This window comes from Arachis ipaensis, chromosome B5, assembly GCF_059453495.1.
Source record: "Arachis ipaensis isolate K30076 ecotype BB chromosome B5, ASM5945349v1, whole genome shotgun sequence".
Taxonomy (NCBI): Eukaryota; Viridiplantae; Streptophyta; class Magnoliopsida; order Fabales; family Fabaceae; genus Arachis; species Arachis ipaensis.
The window spans coordinates 107,350,397-107,358,814 of NC_142440.1; the positions used below are offsets into that span (position 1 = coordinate 107,350,397).

An 8,418-nucleotide genomic window follows, 5' to 3' on the forward strand; every position below is an offset into this window, starting at 1 on the left:
AGATGCCTCTTGAGTACTATTAGATGTAGCTTGCATTCCATTCAGACTCTGAGAAATCATATTGACTTGCTGAGTCAATATTTTTTTCTGAGCCAATATGGCATTCAGAGTATCAATTTCAAGAACTCCCTTCTTCTGAGGCGTCCCATTGCTCACAGGATTCCTCTCAGAAGTGTACATGAACTGGTTATTAGCAACCATGTCAATGAGTTCTTGAGCTTCTGCAGGCATTTTCTTTAGGTGAATGGATCTACCTGCAGAAGTATCCAATGACATCTTAGCTAATTCAGACAGACCATCATAGAATATATCCAGGATGGTCCATTCTGAAAGCATGTCAGAAGGACACTTTTTGGTCAGTTTCTTGTATCTCTCCCAAGCTTCATAGAGGGATTCACCTTCTTTCTGTCTAAAGGTTTGAACATCCACTCTAAGCTTACTAAGCTTTTGAGGAGGAAAGAACTTGGCTAAGAAAGCCGTGACCAGCTTATCCCAAGAGTTCAGGCTATCTTTGGGTTGAGAGTCCAACCACACTCTAGCTCTGTCTCTTACAGCAAAAGGGAAAAGCATGAGCATGTAGAATTCAGGATCTACTCTATTAGTCTTAACAGTATCACAGATCTGCAAAAATTCAGTTAAGAACTGAAAAGGATATTCAGATGGAAGTCCATGAAACTTGCAGTTCTGCTGCATCAGAGAAACTAATTGAGGTTTCAGCTCAAAGTTGTTTGCTCCAATGGTAGGGATGGAGATGCTTCTTCCATGTAAATTGGAATTAGGTGCAGTAAAGTCACCAAGCATTCTCCTTGTATTATTATTATTTTCGGCTGCCATCTCCTCTTCCTGTTCGAAAAATTCTGAAAGGTGCTTGCTGGATTGTTGTAATTTAGCTTCTCTTAGTTTCCTCTTCAGAGTCCTTTCAGGTTCTGGATATGCTTCAACAAGAATATTCTTGTCCTTGCTCCTGCTCATATGAAAAAGAGGGAACAGAAAAATAATAATAACAGGGATCCTTTTTACCCAGGTATAGAGGTTCCCCTGTGTGAGTAGAAGAAGGAAAGAAGAGAAAATCTGAACTCAGAGAGAGAGAGGGTTCGGATTTTTGGTGAGTGAGGGAGAGATGTTAGTAGATGAATAAATAAACAGAAGGAGATGAGAGAGAAGGATTTTTGAAAATTATTTTTGAAAAATGGTTAGTGATTTTCGAAAATTAAAAGAAGAAACAAATTAAAATTGAAGTTTGAAACAAGTAGTTAATTAAAAAGAATTTTTAAAAAAGAGGAAGATATTTTCGAAAATTAGAGAGAGAGGGTTAGTTAGGTAGTTTTGAAAAAGATAAGAAACAAACAAAAAGTTAGTTAGTTAGTTAGTTGAAACAAATTTGAAAATCAATTTTGAAAAGATAAGAAGATAGGGAGTTAGAAAAGATATTCTAAAATCAAATTTTTGAAAAAGATATGATTTTGAAAAAGATAAGATAAAAAGATATTTTCGAAAAGATATGATTGAAATTAGTTTTGAAAAAGATTTGATTTTTAAAATCACAATTAATGACTTGATTCACAAGAAATCACAAGATATGATTCTAGAACTTAAAGTTTCAATCTTTCTTAACAAGTAAGTAACAAACTTGAAATTTTTGAATCAAAACATTAATTGTTGATGATATTTTCGAAAATTATGAGATAAAATTAAGAAAATGATTTTTGAAAAATATTTTTAAAATTTTCGAAAATAAATAAGAATAATGAAAAAGATATGATTTTTGAAAAAGATTTTGAAAAAGATAAGATTTTTAAATTGAAAATTTGATTTGACTCATAAGAAACAACTAGATTTTAAAAATTTTTGAAAAAAAGTCAATCCAAATTTTCGAATTTTATGAGAGAAAAAAAAAGGAAAGATATTTTTTTGATTTTTGAATTTTTTTTATGAGAGAGAAAAACATGAAAATGATGCAATGCATGAAAATTTTGGATTAAAATATGTGATGAATGCAAGAATACTATGAATGTCAAGATGAACACCAAGAACACTTTGAATGTCAAGATGAACACCAAGAACATATTTTTGAAAATTTTTGTATGCAAAGAAAACATGCAAGACACCAAACTTAGAAATCTTTCATGTTCAGACACTATGAATGCAAAAATGCACATGAAAAACAAGAAAAGACACAAAACAATAAAATATGAAGATCAATCAAGAAGGTTTATCAAGAACAACTTGAAGATCATGATGAATGCAATGCATGAATGCAATTTTCGAAAAATGCAAGATGAGTATGCAATTGACACCAAACTTAAAAATTGACTCAAGACTCAAACAAGAAACACAAAATATTTTTTATTTTTTTTTTATGATTTTATGATTTTTTTTTTGTATTTTTATTTTATATTTTTCGAAAATTAGTGTGAAAAAGAAAAATAAGGATTCCAAAATTTTTTAATATGAATTCCAGGAATCTTGCACTCTTATTCTAAAGCTCCAATCTGAGGGTTAGACATGGCTTAATAGCCAGTCAAGCTTTAGCATGTAAATCTTTTGGATCTGGAACAGCAGCAGGTGGATTAGCAACAACTAGCTTGCTCTTGATAATGTTGGGTTGGAAGCCCCAATCCAAATGAATTTAGACATGGCTTTACAGCCAGTCAGGCTTCAACATGCTTCATGAAACACTAGAATTCATTCTTAAAAAAATTTTAGAATAATTTTCGAAAACAGATGAGAAATTTTTGAAAGATTTTTGAAAAATTTTTGAAATTTTTTTTTGAAAACAAAATAAGAAGAAAATTACCTAATCTGAGCAACATGATGAACCGTCAGTTGTCCAAACTCGAACAATCCCCGGCAACGGCGCCAAAAACTTGGTGCACGAAATTGTGATCTCAGGCAACGGTGCCAAAAACTCTGTATGCACGTCTTAATAAATCGTTTTTTATTCATAACTTCGATACAACTAACCAGCACGTGCACTGGGTCGTCCAAGTAATAAACCTTACGTGAGTAAGGGTCGATCCCACGGAGATTGTCGGTATGAAGCAAGCTATGGTCACCTTGTAAATCTCAGTCAGGCGGATATTAAATGGTTATAGTATTTTCGAAAATTTATAATAAATAAATAGAAAATAAAGATAGAAACACTTATGTATATCATTGGTGAGAATTTCAGATAAGCGTATGGAGATGCTTTCGTTCTTCTGAACTTCTGCTTTCCTGCTGTCTTCATCCAATCAATCTTACTCCTTTCCATGGCTGGCTTTATGTAAGGACATCACCATTGTCAATGGATAATTTTCATCCTCTCTGGAAAATGGTCCGATGCGCTGTCACTGCATGGCTAATCCTCTGGAGGCATCACCGTGGTCAATGGCTGCATCCCATCCTCTTGTGAAAATGGTCCAAATGCTCTGTCACAGCACGGCTAATCATCCGAGGTTCTCGATCATACTGGAATAGGATTCACCCTCCTTTTGCGTCTGTCACTACGCCCAGCACTCGCGAGTTTGAAGTTCGTCACAGTCATTCAATCCCAGAGTCCTACTCGGAATACCACAGACAAGGTTTAGACTTTTCGGACTCTCATGAATGCCGCTATCAGTCTAGCTTATACCACGAAGATTCTGATTAATAAATCCAAGAGATAATCATCCAGTCTAAGGTGGAACGGCAGTGGTTGTCAGGCACGCGTTCGTGGGGGAATGATGATGATTGTCACGTTCATCACATTCATGTTGAAGTGCGAATGAATATCTTAGAAGCGGAATAAGTTGAGTTGAATAGAAAAACAGTAGTACTTTGCATTAATCTTTGAGGAACAGCAGAGCTCCACACCTTAATCTATGGAGTGCAGAAACTCTACCGTTTGAAAATACATAAGTGATGAAGGTCCAGGCATGGCCGAATGGCCAGCCCCAAACGTGATCAATATGATCCTAAGATGAACTAAAAATCATAAGATGTCTAATACAATAGTAAAAGGTCCTATTTATACTAAACTAGTTACTAGGGTTTACAGAGATAGGTAATTGGTGCATAAATCCACTTCTGGGGCCCACTTGGTGTGTGCTTGGGCTGAGCTTGAATGTTACACGTGCAAAGGCTCTTTCTGGAGTTGAACGCCAGGTTGTAACGTGTTTCTGGCATTTAACTTCAGACTGCAGCGTAGAACTTGCGTTCAACGCCCTTTTACGTCATCTAAACTCGGCCAAAGTATGGACTATTATATATTTCTGGAAAGCCCTGGATGTCTACTTTCCAACGCAATTAGAAGCACGCCATTTTGAGTTTTGTAGCTCCAGAAAATCCACTTTGAGTGCAGAGAGGTCAGAATCCAACAGCATCAGTAGTCCTTCTTCAACCTCTGAACCTGATTTTTGCTCAAGTCCCTCAATTTCAGCCAGAAAATACCTGAAATCACAGAAAAACATACAAACTCATAGTAAATTCCAGAAATGTGAATTTAACATATAAACTAATGAAAACATCCCTAAAAGTAACTGGATTCTACTAAAAACATACTAAAAACAATGCCAAAAAGCGTATAAATTATCCGCTCATCACTTATATTGTATCATCTCTATTTTTCAGGATGTCAGATAAAGGAAAAGCTATAGCTACTACGTCCAAAAAGAGGAAGCACTCTAAGACCTCTACCCCCTCACCATATGCTAACCATGCCAAGAATTCGCTAAATGAAGAAGACAAAGAAAATCAGCTACTCCCATCCACTGATTCAACCAAATTCCCAAACCTCTATTACGAGCTATGCTTCTCCAGTTATAAAAAGAAAAATCTGAACATTGAGAAGATGCTGAACCTTCCCAATGAAGTGAGGCGTGCCATAAACACCCGCATCTCGGAGCTGGGATTGGATTTCGTTGATAGGGACTTAGGAAGGATTAACATCTCATGGGTTAAGGAGTTTTACTGTAACTTCTTCCGAGCGAACTTGGATTCAGTGCACCTAAGGGGTAGAGAGATTATGATCACTGAGGATGCTATAGGGGATGTGATAAACCACTATTTTATGATTTATCTTGTTCTCAATTGAGTGGTTTTTATCTACTCTTTACCCACTTATTCATACTATTTGCATGGTTTTACATTTGCCTTCCTAATTATGTGCTTTGATTGAAAACATGCTTCTTTGATCTTATATTTGCTTATTATTAATCCTCTCTTATTACCATTAGATGCCTTGATATATGTGTTAAGTGTTTTCAGATATTATAAGGCAGGAATGGCTCAGAGGGTAGAAAGGAAGCATGCAAAAGTGGAAGGAATACAAGAAGTTGAAGAAGTTGCTAAGCTGTCCAGCCTGACCTCTCTGCACTCAAACGGCTATAACTTGAGCTACAGAGGTCCAAACGATGCGGTTCTAGTTGCGTTGGAAAGCTAACGTCCGGGGCTTCGATTTGATATATAATATGCCATAGTTTCTCTGAGGCTAGGCGACGCGACCGCGTGCTCCATGCTGCCGCATCGCAAGTGACGAAAATCAGCGAATCTGAATTCGAAACCAGCGAATTCTGGACTGTTTCTGACCCAGTTTGCGCCCCAGAAAACACAGATTAGAGGCTATAAAGTGGGGGACCGCATCTATTCATGAGGAGGCTCTCACAATTCACAATTTTAGGAGTAGATGTAGTTTTTAGAGGGAGAGGTTCTCTCCTCTCTCTTAGGATTAGGATTTAGGATTTCTCTTAGTTTTAGGAGTGACTCTCAATCCCAGGTTCTTTATTTTTATTTATTTTTCCAATTTAATTTATGAATTCCCATGTTATGATTTGAACATTTTATTTAACATAATTCGAAGTATTTCAGACTCATGATTGCTCTCTTTAATTTGTTAATGCTCTGTGTTTATCCAAGTTATTTTCATTCAAGTAGATTCTCTTCCCTTTTGGCTTTGGTTAGGTAATTGGTAACACTTGAATTGTCAAACTCATGAGTGGTTGAAATTGGCTGATTTTGCTTTAGCTAGGATTGCTCTAACACTAGTCTCTCCACAGGAGTTGACTAGGACTTGAGAATCAAGCTAATTAGTCCACTTGACTTAACTAAGTGGGATTAAAATCCAATTCTCATCACATCTAATAAGGATAACAAGGACAGGATTTCCGGTTCTCATACCTTGCCAAGAGATTTTATTATTATTATTTTATGTTACTTGCCATTCAACATACTGCTCCCTTAATTTCTAAAAACCCTACCATTACTTTCTCAAACCCCCAAATTTACAATCTCCATAACCAATAATAAGAACATACCTCCCTGCAATTCCTTGAGAAGACGACCCGAGGTTTAAATACTTGGTTATCAATTTTAAAGGGGTTTGTTACTTGTGACAACCAAACGTTTGTACGAAGGTATTTTTGTCGGTTTAGAGACTATATCTACAACGCAACTGTTTTTATGACATTCTTTACTGGCAAAAATCCTAACGTCAAAATGGCGCCGTTGCCGGGGAATTGCAAACGTGTGTCTTATTATTGGTTATTGTAAATATTTGCTTTTTTATTTGTTTTTATTTTTATTTTTATTAAATTAAGAGGTTATTGATTTTTATTTTTAAAATTTTTATCTTATCTTATCTTATTTCAAAAATCAAATTTCAAAATTCAAATTTAAAAAATTTTTCAAAATTTAAATTTAAAATTCAAATTTCAAAATTTAAATAATCTTTTAATTTAAATTTATTTTTTTTTAATTTTTTTATTTCTATTTACTACTATGAACTCTCACCCCTTTGGCTATGACTCTGGTTACAATAATGTTGCAGGAAGAAGAAATTACAATGAGAACAGGCATCAAGGTTGGAACAATCAAAGATGGGAGGAGCCACAAGGATTTGATCAACCCTCATGGCAACAACCACCTCCAATGGACTATCAACAACCACCACCATATGCCTATGAACCCTTTCCTCAACATGACTTTGGACCACCATACTCACAAGCCCCTCACCACCAAACACCATCATATGACCCTAACCCACATCCACCACACCAACCACCTTATGAACCAAATGAACCCTCCTATCTACCCCAAACCTCCATGGAGAAAGCACTTGCCGATCTAAACTCTACTATACAAGCTCTCTTCACCCAAATCAGACCACCAATTACCTTCAACAATCAACCCTCAAGCTCTAGTGCACTTCCTTGTCAACCGCAGAATAATCTCTCCATCCCATCACCACCATCCATGGAAGAGCACCCACATCCATCAATCCAAGAGCAAGATGATCCCAATTATGCTATTAATAAGGAACAGGAAAGAATGAATCATCTTCGCGAATCCATACTTCATAAAGAGCTAGAGGAGGCCCTACGAGTAAGGGTAGGAGAGACCCTCGAAGATGAAAGAATAGTTGAAAGGAGTTGTCATAGAAAGAAAAACATCGAGGATGAGTATGATTTTACACTTAAATACCTGGACAAAGCAGCAATTATTAAAAAGGAAGAAGTGGTTGCGGACTTAAGAGATGTTGTACCTCCATTGGAAAGTCCAGTCACAGAGCCTCCTTCCACGGTGTTTGATGTTGATGATGAGAAGAGCGTACAACCTCCAAGGCAGATCATGGTTGAAGATTTTGTAGAGGTTGATCAAGAGGTAGAAGATGTCAAAGAAGAGCACAAGGGAGTGGAGCTTGAAATTACCTTGCCAAAGTTGTTGGAAACCCCTCCCCCTAAGTTGCCATCATCCTTCACAACATTCAAGTGGGTAAATTCATATCCCATAGCTTTCTAATCCCACTTGAATATGGGCTACTGGAGACGGATGGTCAACTTAGAGCTCTTTGTGGCATTAAGAGTAAGAGAAAGATGGCCAGTGGTAAGAATTGTCCTGCAAGGTTCATTATGGTTGGAAGCTTTAAGTTTAAACGCAAGGGTTGGTATAAAGCTCAACTGAATGGGTCTAAGAAGCTGTTTGGTCGCTGCAGTGAGAATTCAGATCACCTTTCACCCTGCTGGAAAAATGCAGATCGAGAAAAAAACGGGTGTAAAAGTAAAGTTTGGGATCCTGGAATCTGTTCTGGCAATTGTCACCCCGGGAGCCTAAGAATCTGTTTGAAGCTTTTTAAGGGCTTTACATGCTTAGTTTGGGACCCCAGAGGCTATTGGAAGTACAAACATTGGTGGAAATTCCTGGATCAGTACAAGCATAAGCCACCATAACAGGAAGCTCATCAAATGTCCAACTTAAGGACTTTAACTAAAAGTGCTAGGTGGGAGACAACCCACCATGGTATGATCGTCCTTTTTCATTTTTATTTAGTTTTATTGGTTTTTGAATTTTATTTTATTTTATTATGTTGAACCTGGAGTTTTGCATCACATTCATATTAACACTGCATTCTGCATCTTTTCAGATTAAAAAAAAAAAAGCGTGCACGCGACGCGATCGCATCAG

At 36.6% G+C, this 8,418-nt stretch overlaps 1 non-coding gene across 1 annotated transcript; it reads left to right on the forward strand.

Annotated features, from left to right (window-relative positions):
- The first annotated feature begins 330 nt into the window (after positions 1-330).
- Positions 331-438, forward strand: LOC148565293 (small nucleolar RNA R71). Its single transcript, XR_015885497.1, has one exon. It is a non-coding gene; the product is annotated as a small nucleolar RNA R71 (small nucleolar RNA).
- Positions 439-8,418: the final 7,980 nt, after the last annotated feature.